Here is a 16,388-nt window from a genome sequence, read left to right on the forward strand (position 1 = left end):
ATAGTGAACTCCAGGCTGGCAGATTTGGCAATGGCAAATTTTGCCCTTGGACTGGTAGATTTAGTCTGAGGCCTTGGGCTGCTCAATCGGATCTGGTTTTCCCAAGCTGATATTTCCAAAAACTTTCAGCCTTTCTTGTTGAATGGATTGAAGCAGAGAGGACTCAATGGCAGCTATTGAGAAAATTTCATTTCATCAGTTACTGCAAATTCAAGGGATAAGGGAGCTCAGCAAAACTAAGGTTTGGTGGAAGTAAAAGGCAAAATTAAAAAAAATTTATCAAAGTATAGTTGATTTACAATGTGTTAGTTACTGATGTACAGAAAAATGATTCAGCTGTGTGTGTGTATATATACCTGTATAGATAGATACCTGTGGATACTCCATGTTCATATGTGTGTGCATGCAAATATATAGATGTGTGTACACACACACATACACATACACATACATGCACACCTATGGAGAATGAAATGGCAACTCACTCCAGTATTCTTGCCTGGGAAATCCCATGAACACAGGAGCATGGTGGGCTACAGTCGATTAGATAATAAGAGTCATACATGGCTTAGTGACTCAGTAATCAGTTCAGTCACTCACTTATGTCTGACTCTTTGTGACCCCATGGACTGCAGCGCTCTAGGCTTCCCTGTTCATCACCATCTTCCGGAGTTTGCTCAAACTCATGTCCATCAAGTCAGTGATGCCATCCAACCATCTCATCCTCTGTCGTCCCCTTCTCCTGCCTTCAATCTTTCCCAGCATCAGAGTCTTTTCCAGTGAGTCAGTTCTTCACATCAGGTGACCAAAGTATTAGAGATTCAGCTTCAGCATCAGTCCTTCCAGTGAATTTTCAGGACTGATTTCCTTTAGGACTAAACCACTATTATACCCATGTATATTCATGTTATTTTTCATTATGGTTTATTTATTACAGGACATCAAATATAGTTCCCTGTGCTATATAGTATGACCTTGTTGTTTTATCTATTTTTCATATAGAAGTTTGCATCTGCTAATCCCAGACTCTTAATTTATCTTTTCCCCATCTCTTGCCCTGTAGTAACCGTAAGTTTGTTTGCTGTCTGTGAATCTACTTTTCGTTTTGTAAGTAAGTTCATCTGTATCATGTTTTAGGTTCCACATATATGTGACATTATATGTTAAAGACAAAATTTTAAACCCACATCTGGAAGATAGGCCAGTGAGGCAGATTTCAAAGAAGACTCTCTTAAATCTGAATTCTTCTGGAGCCTCTTCTACAGGGTGTTCCCATTTATTCATTCACTCAATCATTTACTCAAGAAATATTTATTGAGTACCTACTGTGTACCTGGCATTGTTCTAGGCTCCAGAGATATACCAGAGAGCAAAATAGACAAAATTTGGGGGCTTACACACTGTAATGGTGAAACACAGATATTAAGAATAGTATATCTTTTATTGGTTAATCATAAAATACAGATATAATAGGTCAGCTGGTGATGCATGTCATAAGGACAGACAGAGTGGACCAGTGGGCTGGTTAGGGATCTCTGTGAAGGTGCTCTCTTCAAGGCTCCAAGGTGCTGTCTGAGCAGAGGCCAAGGGAGAAGACGTGGTGATTCTTGCAGATACTTGGAGACAGATGTGAAGACCGGGGGAACAGTGGGTGCAGAGTGCCTGAGACCAGTGTGTTTTCAGCAGGAGGAGGGCACTCCTGATTGGAGCAAAATAAGGTGGAGAGTGAGAGGAGATGGGGACGGAGAAGTGGTGGGGCACTGGGGATGGGAGGTGATTGTATAGTAGGCCTTACCCGAGACTTTGACACTGAATAAAAGAGGAAGTTACTGAAGGGTTTTGAGGCACGGAGGGAAGTGACCCTCCATGCCCAACAGCAGTATCCCTGACATACTCCATTGTGTAGAGATAAAACAGACGTGTGCTGTGCTAAGTCAGTTCAATCATGTCTTACTCTGTGGGACACTATGGACTGCAGCCCGCCAGGCTCCTCTGTCCGTGGGATTCTCCAGGCAAGAATACTGGAGTGGGGTGCCGTGCCCTCCTCCAGGGATCTTCCCAGCAGGACTGAACATGCAGCTCCTGTACCTCCTGCACTGCAGGCGGATTCTTTACCAATGAACCACCAGGGAAGCCCTAAAAGGAAGCTAAAAAGGACACAGTAAAGTAGACCGTAGGATGGGTCCGAGCAACCCAGAAAGTGATGTCCTAACAACCAAATAAAAGCGTGTCTAAGAGAGAGCCATCAATACTAATCAAGTGCTCTTGGGGTACAGTAGGCCCATGTTTATTTGTGGAGTCAAGAATTACGGCCACACACTACTCCATACTGACTGCTATTGACTTGTAATGTACCATCCCTCTGTTCAGAAGCCTTTGATGACTCCCCTTTGCCTGCATAAGTCAAGTCTAAGACTGGGAATTTATATTTTAATATGACTGTGAGCCAAACTGCACAGCATTTTACAAGTCTCCAGGAAGCTCTGCAATGTTTACATCTCCTTATTTACTCATTCTGTTCACATTCCTCTATGTGTGGAATGCCACTCTGTCCCTCTTTGCCTATGGAAATCTTGGCAGTCCTTTAGGGGCTAATTCTGATACCCTCCTCTCCATAAATACTTTACCACTTGCCTTTTCTCCATTTCTCTCTTCTCACCCATTCTTCAACCTGTGTCATGGCTCTACCAACATTTCTTCCACTTTACACTTGATTCCAGTTGTTTGCTTTAATTCCCGTATAGCATTTTAGATTCCCTATAATCTGGAGCATGGTACTAGAGTAGACTGATTATAAGACTGATTATATAGACTGATTATAAGCATTATAAGGACAATGGTATAAAACAGACTTGTTTTTAAATACCACCTCTGCCATGACTGGCTTTTGACTTTTGCTCAGTCAGTTAAACTCTTCAAGGCTCCATTTCTGCACCCATAAATTTAGACAAATAAGGTTTCTTGAGAATTAGATGAGATAGTCATATTAAATGTATGCATCTACACTTTGTCAGATTAAAGCTATTTCCCCCCATGGAGACAATGTATCAAATAAGTTTGTGCAAGGGAAAATCATCAAGAGGTTGTTGTTATCTCAATGAAAGTTTATCACTTTCTCTTGTACATACCTCCTCTTCAATAATTTACAATGAAAGGATTAAACATTGCATATATGCCTTAAGTTAATTATAGGTTAATTGTGTCTTATTTGACAATCTTTGTTGCAGTTCCTTTAAATAATTGCCACTTGGCAATTTATTAACTTGACAACAGCACGTAAGTATCTGATTCTTCCTTTGCCCCCAAATGCTACTTTTCTTGTTAATCAACAGAGTATCTCTGAGTGAGGAGGAGCTGCAGCTCCAGTCAGTACTTATAACTTTTTCATTAGACCTTAAAATGTTATGTTAAAAATTGATGGTGGTACATCAGGTGGAGAAAGGGAAAGTGACATGGAGAGCTAAACCTTTGCTTAGCGCCTTTGTGAAGTTGCAGCAGTAACCCTAAAATGATGATTTGCTAGTGAGTTGTCTTGAAAGGATTGTTTGTGCCACAGCTTGTATTGGGGAAAGTTTTATTGAGACTTTCTGTTGATGCTGTCACATACTGTTTATTGAAGACAGCTTTTTATTTCAGAATGCTAGATAACATTGGAAGTTGTAGACTGTCTCAGTCATTTTTGACTGTATTGAGTCGACCAAAGAATACCTTCCCTTGTCATATTTGAGCTGGGTTTTCTGCCTTTCCTTTGGGGGGAAAAATGGTTGTGTTTGCTGACAGTTTGTCTTGATATTATTAGATGCAAACTTTCCTTATTTCGTTGCCTTCTAGCTATTTGTAACTTACGTTATGTCCCCCTGTAACATGTTGTAAAATCTGTCTATTCTGTGAACTCCGTTTGGGCTCTTAACCCTCTTATTAGTTAGCTTATAACAATGATAAGAATGACTTTTATGTACAGGCCATTTTACTAAGAACGCTGAGAGTCTTCTGAGACATGATCTTCTCTGCAGTAACTGTTTATCTTGGATTTGGTCTGTTCCAGTGTTTAGACTTTTAGTAATACAAACTCTCCACCTTTTGAGGAAACTTATTTCATCATTCTGTGAAACTGACTTTTAGAAAGCATTTTTTACTTTGTTTTGGGGGGCTTGTGGGTTTTTTTTTTTTTTTTGTCTGTTTTTTGTGCAAACACTTTGTCTCCTAAAAAGCCTTACCTGTCCATGCCAGTTCTAGCTTGAGTTTTTTAAGGAAAATAGTCTAATGCCTCTTCCGCAGAACAGTTCTTCAAGTGTTTGGACAACAAGAACATGGTTCTATTCTATAAACCCTGCAGGTCCTCAGGTAATGTCTATCATTGATGAAGTTTCTCCCTTGATTTTTTTCCTTAGAATTAGTTTCCAGAAAAGTTGCAGACAACAAATGCCAAAAACTTTATTTCTGACTATAAACTTGAGGCAGGCTATAAGAAGAAATGTAGGAATGATTGACAGGTGGCTTGTTTACTCTCTGTTGAGTAAATGTATACTATGCTATTACAACCAAATCTTAGTTGCATGAGTATATTGTGTAATTGTTAAAGCATGACTGTTTGCTTATTCATCACTAATCAATGGATTTGGACTTGACAAATCTTGCAACCTGTTGTATGAAGGAATGAAGAAGAAATACATGAAAGATACTTCGAGGTAAACATTTAGGTTGAAGGAGACATTCTGTCAGTTCACTGCATATTAGGGAGCTGTGGAGAGAACTCATCTGGCTTCCTACTGAAATGATGTTATCTGACCTGACTGGAAGGGGGTTCTTAGCTACAGGGTATCTTCTTGGGCCCTTGGAGTGCAGTAAGATTTGTGAAAACTTTCCTTATGTGATTTTGTTTCTATTTAGAGGAAGATTCTTATATATGACTTAATAAGCCTTCTTTTGCTAGGTTGCATACCCAGGTCTTTTATTAAAAAATTTTTTTAAAGAATTGAAGCAGTCAAAATCAACTTTCATGATTCTCCTTTTCTAAATTGTCTTTTGAATTCAGGAGATAAGCTCTCCCCTTACTGTAGAAGATTGTTTAAAAAAAAAAAAAAAAGCAGAACTTCCTTTTCTAGGTCTGAAATACTTAGTCTCATGGTCAAAGGAATAAGATTAATTAAATTTTAATCTGGAAACCTCCCAGAGGAAGATATAAAGTAATTGACCTCTAGAAATTAAATGTAATAGCATATAAATGAGCAATCATTGACTATTTGGATTACTTTTCTTAGGTTTAGGTAAAGGAAATAGATGCTGTAGGCTTGTGACCAAATAACACCATGCCTTTGGCTTTCTTTTGTTCCAGTAGTGCTACTATTTCTAACAACCACAAAAGAAGAGAGGTTGGGGGGGAAACAAAAACAAACACACTCCACAGATCTTAAAGGCAGACAAATCATCTTTTTAGTAACCTTCTTTCTTACCTATTTACTGCAAATGAAATGACTGGACCGGGGTAACGATTATTGATGGCAATAACTGGAATCTTGTTAAATGGATTTGAAATTATATTCTCTACCTGGAGAGGAATCTAATAGGGGAAGTCCTAAAGGTTAGCAAGTAGGATTTCCAAGTACAAAGTGTTAGGATTATTTGCATATGATGACCCTTTACTGAAATGTTCTACATTTATACTCTTCCTTCCAAACAAATAATAGATTGGTAAGATGTTATTAATGGCACTGTCATATCTTTCAAGCATGGCTCTAGGGAAAAAAGATATCTTTTGATATAATCAAGTCAACTTGGTGAACTATCAAGTATTTCAGATTTGGCAGATCCCAAGTTTTCTTGGTTACTTGCTTGGATGTGTTCATAAACCATTAGTTTTCCTTCTTTCCCCTTTCTTCTCTCCCTCTCTTCCTTCTTTACTTAATTTTTTAGTTTATTTATTAAAATTAAAAAATATTGTAGTTTGTGACCCATGTTTCAGGTATACAACATAGTGATTCACAATTTTAAAAGATTATATTCCATTTATAGTGATTATAAAATATTGACTGTATTCCCTGTGCTTACAACATATCCTTGTAGCCTATTTATTTTACTTGCTAAAGTCCGAACATACAGCAAAGAATAAGACTAGTCTTTGTCTCACGGAGCTTACAATCCAAAGCATTTTGGAAGAACTGTGCAAAAATACCAGTATTAAATATTAAATGATATACAATTAAGTGCTTCATTGCTTCCCCTCTCACCATTTTGTATGAATTAGCTCACATTAACAGATATGGGTCATTATGGTGAGCTTGAGTCATTTCATGTTAATTTTGTGAAAGACATAAGCCTTTAGTAAGACTAAGTATTCTTTTTCTCTCTTAGATTTCATTTGACTTCATAAAACTTACTTGATAGTCATTGCACAGTGAATCTAGTTGGGAAGTCAAATGGGAAGTGAGATTTAGTTCTTTCTATCTACTGCAGATTTTAGCTAAAGTGTAGGTCACACTTAGAGGAGCAATACATTTAACACAGATAATGAAAACCAGTAGTAGATTTCATATACTTATTTACTTTTTTTTACATTTCAGATTTTAAATGTGGTTTTAAAAATGTTTTATTATCTTCATTATTGTGATAAAATATGCATAACTCATATTTGCTGTTTAAACCACTTCTAAGTGTACACTTAAATAATATTAAGTACATTCACATTATTCACATCATTGCTATCCAACTCCAGAACTTTTTCTTCTTTCCCAAACTGCAGTCCTATCCACTAAAAAATCCCTCCTTTCCTCTTTTTATTGCTTTTGGTTTATATAGAACATAAACTTTAAAATATCCTTTATCCTTGGTCTCTTTGTAAAATAATAGGTGCTAATTAAAGACTTTGTTTATTGCTGGGATACGATTAAGAAAAAATCATACTAACTTCTGGGACTACTGAATTTGCAAAACAGAGAGAGGATAAAGAGAGAAAAAAATAATTTGTTTAGCCAAATCTGGATGTTAATGAAAACTTAAGTTTGAATCCTGGCTTCTGCACTTACTCTAGTTGCCTCTGGGCAAGTTACTCCACTTCGGTTGGTCCGAGTTGTCTCAGCTGTAGAGTGGATATAACAAAAGCTTGCTTTACTTAACTCACCAGGCAGCTGTAAGGAACCAAGAAGTTAATTCTATCCAAGTGTTCTGCAAATCAGAACTCATATTTCGTATGTTAACCTGTATGTTGTTACGCCAGGCATCTGAGTGTTTTCCTCTTCCTGCCATTCCTTGCCAAGTCTAAATAGCCTACACTGAGATTTTGTCATTACATTTGACCCATGGGCATGTTCTTTAATTATTGTTGTCCTTAAGCTTTAATTTTTATAAGTTTATGGTGACTCCCTTTTTAGTATTTCGAACCCACCGTATCTCTGTAGATATCTTGTAGTGAACTTTTAAGACACTTCTCTTCTAATTCCCCAAGATACTGTGCACATGATTGGTTCAGTTCAGTCGTGTCCAATGATAGTAACCTGTTATTTTGTTAGGAGGGGATGGGTATTGTTGTTTATTGGCCCTCTCTATTCCAAACATGTCATGTAGATTTAATTTAAAATGCAGATTTTAACTGATTTTTAGTGAAGTCCCGAGAAGATACTTGCCTAAAAGATTAATTTTCTCCTCTTCACCAAATAGTTTTTGCTATTTTTCACAATGTGGCTTGTGACAGAGGAATATGATATTTAAGTAAAATTTGTAGAGTCAAAAAAGTGCCGAAGTGAACAGCTTTTTAAAAAGGCTATTTTACCAACTCCATAATTGACATTCTGTCACTGCTCAGACTTTATTTCATTTCTGCTCAACTCAATATATGGATTTTTATACAAACCATTTACCCAGCACTAGACAATAGCGCCTGTGGCAGATCACATTCATACAGGTGGGTTGTTTGTTATCCACAAGAGAGCTTCCTTGTATCGTGGGGACAGCTTCCTTCAGCAGGCCAGGGTGAGAGCTGGCGACACTGAAAAACTCAAATTATTAATGGGAACATCCCAAGTACTAGAAAGGGTTTAAAATTAAACCTTTTAAGCCTTTGTAGTCATTATCACATTAAGCAGGGAGGTGGTGATGGGTCATAAATTGGTTTTCCATTTTATTTAAACAGAACCTGGCCAAATGTAAATGGAATCTTTGAAGTTCACTTATGATAATTCTTCATTTTTTTTCCAACGTAGATATGAGGTTGAAACTTTAGATAATCTCTGATTGTTTCTGTTAGCCTCCATTTGTTGGAAAAATTATACTTAGAGTTTTGTTTTCTAGTTCATTTTAGTTTCTGAATGCCTTCTAGAAATTCAGGGATTCCTTGATATTCTAATTTTCCTGTATTGATTTCATGGAACTTTTTGGAACTTTGAAGAATTTAATGAATTGAGATTCTTAATTCATTGTCAGAATTTCTTGAAGGAAAAACTATAGCTTAGTGTTAGTCAGTTGCTTTAAGGTCATTCATCACTTGAAACTTTGATCAGCTCTTTAACTTTCTTGAGACTTGATGTAGATGTCAATTGAAACTTTGGTTTGATCTGTCTTTTTCCTTTTTTTGTAAAGCAGTTGGTGCCTGATTCTAATTTCAGCTGTGTTGGCAGTTCACAAGTTAGATTATCTGAGTCCTCTCTGTGTATTCCAGTCATCTTCCTGACTTTTCTGATACGAAATCTGATCGGTTACATTAGTAGAAGATTGTGTACCTGCCTCAGTTAAAAGAGATATTGAGTGTTTTGCCTTTGGTGATGTTATGGTTTTTCTCTTCTTCTTGAAACCCCAACTCTTTCCCTGTTAATCTACCTATTGAGACCATCTGAAGAGGATTCTCTTAGCATGACCCTGCTCCACTCTACCTCAAGTATTTCTCTTTATCTTCATCTTACTTCTCTTCCATTTTCATTTTTTCTGGGAAATAAATCTTTTTGCCACCTGACTTAAGCTCTCGATTCGTGCTTTTAATTGTATCCTCTTTCAAATTTTCCAGAGTCTTGTTTCACTGTTTCCTGTGTACCCCATGTCCAGCTCTCTCTCCAAGCCCATATTTATTTTCTGTACATCTACTGATTTCTTTCCCTAAAACATGCTCATTCTCTCCGCATCCTAAAGAAACCGTCTCCTGACTTGAGATCTTCTCAAGATCCTGCTGTCCTTTCTACACCAAGTTTATCCGAAGATTAGATTGTGCTAACTCTATTCTTTCTCTTTCTCCCCTTCCATTTCCTCTTTCTCCTCTTCTCCTTCCTCCTCCTGCTGTTTTTTCTTTTTTTTAACATATTCTGGTTTCATCATTTTGTCTAGAATAGTGGTTTTCAAACCTGGCTGCATTTGAATCATCTGGATAGCTTTTAAAAACTACAGATGCATGGGGACCACCCTGACTATTCTGCTTTAACTGGTCAGTGATAAGCATCCCCACTGATCTTTTAAAAAAATATCTTCCCAGAGGTTTCTGATGTACTGCCAGAGTTGAGAACCACTGTCCTAATGATCATTGTAATTGTTAACTCCAACAGGTTCTCTCCTTATGTTTTCTTTTTGTCTTATTAGTTCAAGATAGATAAAAATCTTTTCCTTAAGCTCATAAATATTCCTGGTTGTAACTGTGCACTGTATTTGTCTGCTCCTGTGTGACTGCTCATTTTCTTTGTCCTCTTTTTCCTTCTCTTTCTCTTTCATATTCCTAAAATATTGCTTCTGCCCAAAGTATCAGCCTAGATAGATCTTCTAGTCTTTATTATCTAGATCACAGATCTTATGTCCTTGCTTTACAATTATATTTATGTACTATTTCTCTGCTCTCTCTCCCTAAATCCAGACTCCTCAGTATAAACTGCCTTCTAGACACTTACCTGCATATACCATTGCCACTCATGTCCAAAGGAGAGCTTATCATCTAGCTGGGATTGTTTTTTCTTTTCCTTTCTAGCTTCTGTTTTTTCAGCCGTGAATGCCAGAAGCATCATATTTATCTTCAATTTCATCTTTCTTTTTGCCACTATCATTATCATCTACATCCTATAGATTTCATCCTAGGAACTTCCCTTTGGTTTGCTCTTATTTTACTCTTTCCACAGTCATTAATTTTGTTCTGGTTGCATGTGAATAATTACAATATTACATTAGCTGATCTTTCTTGTATCCTGTGGCACTGTAGGATAACTGTACTCAGTGCTGTTACATTCATTTTCAGGCTCAATTCCAATCTTTTCATTATCCTTTAAACCTTCTATGGATCCATACTGACTATGGTATTAATAGAATATAATTATCTGGCAATTCTAGGCGTTTGATAATAGCTCCCTGCCGGCATTTTCAACCTAGCCCCGTTTCTCTTCAATAGGACTCTGTACTTCAGCTAAACTGGGCTATTTGCTGTTCCCTCACCTCTAAGCTTTCTCTCTGACATTCTTGTATAAATGTTCTATCTTATGAAGCCTACTAATTTTTTCTGAAACCCTTGGAAAGGAGAATTTTTGCCATAAAAGTTCTAGGCTTCATGGATCCACCTCATGTTTGACTTCCAAAGTCAACTAAATAGCTTAAGGTTTCTAGTTGCTTGAATATAATTTAACCAGAGTATGTTTGTAGCTTCAAAGATGGCTTGTGACTAATTGTGATCCCTGGCATATTCTGGGACTTTGTCTAGCTAACTGTTCTTTATTTCACACCATATCAGGGTAAAGATGAGGTTTTTCTTTTCTTTCTTTTTTTTTTTTTTAGACAATTCTCATGTTTTCTGTAGGCTGGAGTCTATCTTCCTAACCTGGACCTTTTGATAAAATATGCCTTCAGCCCTTTGAATTCAGCAACAAAATAAATATCCTAGAAAGTTGGACTGGTATGCTTTTAGATTCTTTTAACTTTGCATGCTTTCTATGCCCCACCATTATTAAATCCAAACTGTCCTCCTGCTGTCTCTAAAGAAATGAGATTTCTCAGCAGTAGCAAACAATAATGTCAATCTATTTGAGACTGTTAATGACTCATTTATAATTCTGGCAGACACATGAAGGCTGGAAAAATTAAATGTACAGCATCATTACCTTTGTGGTTAGCATTGCTGGGAAACAATATAATGCTTTTAGGGCAACATTTTAAAAGCAAGAAGAATTCTCAGCAGAAGGAGCTTTATACTTGAAGGTGTGGATAATGGAATGGCAGACTGATCACTTCTTGCTATTTGAGCTTTCTGCTACAAGGCATTCAGCAAATATTAACTACAGGCCCTGCATTTCTGCAAAAGCTGAGCTGTTTCAGTCACTATGACCTGTTTTACATAGATAATTTTGGATATGCATTTTTGGCATTTTGAGAACATCATTTTCATAGAACATAACTTAGAATCTTTTTTTTAGAGTAGTAATTATTTGAAATCGTCTTATTAGCTTCTTCTGATTTGAAGATATTACTTACGTCTCCAGGGATACTGCAGAAAGGAGCTTGGGTATCTGAGTCAGCCTGCCTGAAGCGTCCCTTCCAGTTCCCTTGTGTTGTTAGGTCCATTCCACTGGAATTCTTCCCCAGCAACTGAGATGAAAATGGTCTAGTTTTTCCTTTTTTACGTAGAACACAGTTATGAAATGGATGGCATGTTTTGACAGTTTGTAGGTAGGGGTGAGAACAAAACGAACTGGCCCAGATGAAGCCAGACAAAACGTGAGATCTAAAAAGTGCCATCTCGACTATCCAGGGTAATATAAATGCAAGCTCCGTGTGGTCCTGACACCTGGCACTGCTCCCTCTCCTGTTTTTTTTTTTTTTTTTTTTTTTTTTAAGAAAACTCACTGCAGTACAGAACTGTGCTTTTTCTAACAGGAAACAGAAGATGTTTTGTGAAAGCACACCATTGAGCTTCAAGACATCGACCTACCGTTTCTTTTTTCTCGATGATGAATGTGTACCTTTAATTTATCAGAACACCTTTTGCGGTTTTAATTATTTCGAATCTGTGTTGCTTCCTTGAGTAACAAGTTCTATACATCTATTCATCATTTATGATACTTTCTTGAATTCGTTCTGAAATGATCTTTAAACTTGAAGATAGGACCCCTCTGTTGTAGAGTTAAGCAGTTTGGTGAATGAATCTGCATATTGTTTTTAGACATTTTTTTTTCAATGAAAAAATATGTTTTTGTACCTATTACCAGCCTTATGTTGCCAGATTAAAAAGCCAGTTGATTGTGAAAATGAGTAGGGCGTCATTGAGTGCCTGGTGTTTGTAAAGCCCTATGTACAGTGGAGGGGATGCACGAAAGGAGAAGATACGGTATCTGCCGTCAAGAGGCTTGCGCCAGCTGGCCCGTAAAGACCACAAACCATTGCTCCATGGAAATCACGTCTATATGCATGTTACTCTAAAATATCTTGAAGTGCCTTGAAGTTAGAGACTTGGCATCAGGAAACGTACATTCTGATCAGAGAAAATTGGTTAGACCTAGATGGTTTAGTTAGGGGATCTGAGTAAAGACATTGAGATGAGAAGCATTATATGTTAAAGAACTGATTATCATAAGCAATATTTTTGTTTCAAAATATTTTGTATGAATTTTTAAGTTGTACACTTTTGTGTGAGTATATGAGTTCAGGAGTTGGTAAAAGCCTTGTCCCTGTAGTTTCCTCTTAGGTGATCCTAGGAAAGCTCTTGCTCTTGTCTTAGATTCCTTATCAGTACAAAGGAGGTAATCATAGTTTTCCTATGTTGTTGAGGTGAACTGTTATATCTGAAACTCATAAAATAGGATTGTGCTTTTAGTGAAACTTCACTGTAGAGCCATATATGTGAGTGTTAGCTATAATAATAATTATTCTTGAGAAGACTTCTACTACATAACCCCTTTGCTCAATAGATGCTACTCTTATCCCTCCTTATAGAGATCTATATATTTAACATATTTTAAATGCTATTTTCATTTTATCATTTCCTCCAATGCATGGGAGTTTTGAAAGCAAAATTCAGCAGATAACTAAGGTTTGGCTTTTGATGCTAAAAGTTGGTTTTGAACTTTTTTCAAGTGGAAATCTCTCTTAAATCTTGCCTCTCTAAGCTTTACCTCTTCTTTTTCTTGATTATTCACACATCTCTCAACTACTGGATTGTAGGAAGTTGTAAAAAAGCTCACCTTTAGTCATTTCACTTCAGAATAAATATCTTTGTGGACAGACACAAAACCATGGAATGATATTCTGACAAATAAATTATGGCGTTAAATTAGTGGTGTTCAGTCAGAAAAGCAGAAGCACAGGTAGGCGTTTGTGTGTATTGTACACAAACACACATATAAGAAAAGACTTGTTACAGGGACTTGACCTTATGCAGTTGTAGGCTCTGGTTAAGCGGTTCACAGCTCTTACTATAATCTGGAGTCTATGTAGGGCAGGTAGAAAGGAGAGAGGGATATAAAGTAAGGGATGGTGTAGACAAGGTTGAACTCATGAGAATGAGCTGGAATTCCTGTGAGTTCTCACTCTCTCCAACCCTGATGATATGAGCGTCCTACAGAGCATCAAAGAAGCTTACTGTAAGAGGGTCCAAGTGGAAAGTGGAAGGGTCATGGGCTCAGCAGTGCCCCACACCAAGTGGTTGAACAGCATCTGCATTAAGAACCCAAGCTCCTGAATCTGTAAAACAGTGGATGCTGCTTCACTTCCACCCCTCAGTCTCAAGCAAGAATGTCTCTTATAACCCATCTTAACAGAAGTACACAGGGAAGGGAATTCAGGGAAATATTGTTTAGCCTGGCCAAGTTGGCACATTTCACAGCTATCATACTACAAATTTAGCTTTCCTATATAACTTCTTTATCATTTCAGGAGGGTAATATCATTTCAGGAGGTACAGGTCAAAGCTTCTTCCTCCCTTCTCATAACATCTGAATGGCAAAATTCTAGGCATAGTAGTGTCAGTCACTCAGTCGTGTCTGACTCTTTGTGATCCCATGAACTGTGGCCCACCAGGCTCCTCTGTCCATGGGATTCTCCAAGCAAGAATACTGGAGTGGATTGCCACTCCCTTCTCCAGGCATAGCCAGGATACATAATTACATCATTAGTGTTACTATGGGCCTGAGAATCCTATATAATGGCTCATTGAATTTGAGGGTATGATTATAATGTAGTAAAATTAAGAGTAAATAAATGAGAATATTAAGGAAAATTCCTTTGAAAGTTCCATCATCAATTTATGAGATCAGTTCTATAATAATATTTCATATTACAGTGTAATTCGATTCAGCGAATTAACTGTTGCAAGCTGAAAGATACTATAAGCATATTAATGGGCAGTCATCCTTGCTACCTTAATTCAACCATAGGATATGAAATTCCACTGAGTGTACAAAAGAGCTTGAACTTGGCAGGAAGAATTGATCTGCATTAGCTAGTACCCTGTAAGCAACAGGTGTGACCCTTTGAAATATCTAGGGCTGTGAAAGTTGCAATTGTCCACACATTTTGTATATCAAACCTACATGGATATTAGCATTTGCATTCCTAATAAGCCCTGTCCTCTCAACTTCAGGCTCTTGATCCATGATTACCTGCTGGGATGGTGTTTACCGTGCTTCATACACATGGTTGCTTCATCAGCCGAGTGACACTTGCTCGAGAGAGTCTTTCTTAAAAACAACCAAAGAGTTCTGTCTCTGGAAACACTCCAGTAATGTTGGGTGGTTTCATGGTTTATTGATTGTCTTCCTTCAGATAGAATCTAGCCCTCTTTTCCATAATGACAGTATAAAGTGCTTCAAAAACACTCATCTCAGCAAATTGCTTTTCCTCAAGACAATTAGTTGCCCTTTCAATGAACACTATCCAGACAGGGTGGTACTTGCTGAAAACAAAAGTCTTCTTTCTCACTCCCCCTTGTGCTAATGATGATGACCTCTCAGATCATCTGCAGAGGTCTTATACATGTCACTTCATGTGATCTTCCAGGAATGATGGCCCTCTTAGATGAGGAGGCAGATACTAACTTGAGGAAGGTAAGACATTGAGAGTTGGAGATAAACAGTTTGCTGCACCTCTGTATTGCCTTCCCCCTTCTTCCTAGCTGTCCAGTGCTAATTTTTGTTCTCTTGCAAGGCCATATGCTCAGGGAAGGGTCCGTTTTCCTGCTTCTCAGTGTACATCATGATTTATCTATAGACCAGTCATGCTAATGATGTTTCAGCAGTGATGGTCTGGGCCACAAATAAGTAATTCAGTTCTGTTCAGAAAGTCTGAAAATCTGCTGAGGCATTTGGGGAAGGGTTTTCTTTGATTAAAAGGTAATAGAAAGAAATAGGCCCATTTGTCTCTGTTAACAATGTCTAATGTATGTGTGTTACCCGTGACAGCCATTTTGCCATCAAAGAGGGGTAAGCCTCTGATGCTAAAGATAGAAAAATGGAAAAACCCTGAGTCCTTAATGGTGTTGTAAAAACACTGAATCAAATAATGCTGAACTGCTCCGCCTTTGGAATTCTTCTCCTGAATGCCAGTATTATTTTTATTGTTTCATCTACCTGTGAGTCTGGTGGGTTGGTACTCAGAATTCCAGGCTCCTCCTGGTGGGCCCTCGGGAGTACATTTCCTGATCTCCCTGCAGCAGAATTCAAGGGTGAATTGAGTTCTTCTTATTGTGTCTTCAGGCACTCTGTCATGTCCGACTATTTGCAAATCCCATGGACTGTAGCCCGCCAGGCTCCTCTGTCCATGGAGCGTCTCCATGCAAGAATACTGGAGTGGGTTTCCATGCCCTCCTTCAGGGGATCTTCCCAATCCAGAGATCAAACCCACGTTTCTTGCGTCTCCTGCATTGGCAGGTGAATTCTTTACCACTAGTGCCACCTGGGGAGCCCCTAGGTTCTTATTATTAGATGCGTTCATGTGGCATTTGGAAGGGAAAATTGAGATGAAGGCTCTTTTGAGTGGCTTGGCTCTTTTGTGGGAGCAAGAATAGAGATGTTGATATTTTTGCAACAATGTTAAAAGTTACTCACTAGTTTCATGGCTATCAAGAGCTGATGGAAGCTGGGCAGCCTCTTAACTCCTGGCCTTCCTGATAGTGCTGGAGAAGGGAAAGACTACCCACTCCAATATTCTGGCCTGGAGAATTCCATGGACTGTATAGTCCATGGGATTGCAAAGAGTCGGACACGACTGATCGACTTTCACTTTCCCTAATAGTGACCTCCTCTGGTGGGGTCAGTTCTTTAGTGTTACTTTTGAGTAATTTCCTGGAAATGTGGCTTAAGTTCAGCTCCACCAGCCCTTCCTGTGATACCATAAGCACTCAATTTCTTACGTTTAGTTTCTTACATCATTTTCTGCTTAAATTAACTATAGTCGTTTCTGTTTCTTACAGTAAAACCCTGTTTCCCACTTTGAGTCAGTTTTTCTGT

General features: G+C 38.0%; 1 protein-coding gene and 1 long non-coding RNA gene across 3 annotated transcripts in view; one reads left to right on the top strand and one right to left on the bottom strand.

Moving 5' to 3' along the window:
• Positions 1 to 16,388, top strand: part of EXOC4 (exocyst complex component 4) — an 803,152-nt gene that overhangs the window by 454,488 nt on the left and 332,276 nt on the right. The window lies entirely within an intron of this gene.
• Positions 1,511 to 11,516, bottom strand: LOC138987516 (uncharacterized). Its single transcript, XR_011463877.1, has 4 exons — positions 11,422 to 11,516; positions 7,023 to 7,075; positions 1,955 to 2,147; positions 1,511 to 1,699 (listed from the first exon to the last, which is right to left on the bottom strand). It is a non-coding gene; the product is annotated as an uncharacterized lncRNA (long non-coding RNA).

This window comes from Bos mutus, chromosome 4, assembly GCF_027580195.1.
Source record: "Bos mutus isolate GX-2022 chromosome 4, NWIPB_WYAK_1.1, whole genome shotgun sequence".
Lineage (NCBI taxonomy): Eukaryota > Metazoa > Chordata > Mammalia > Artiodactyla > Bovidae > Bos > Bos mutus.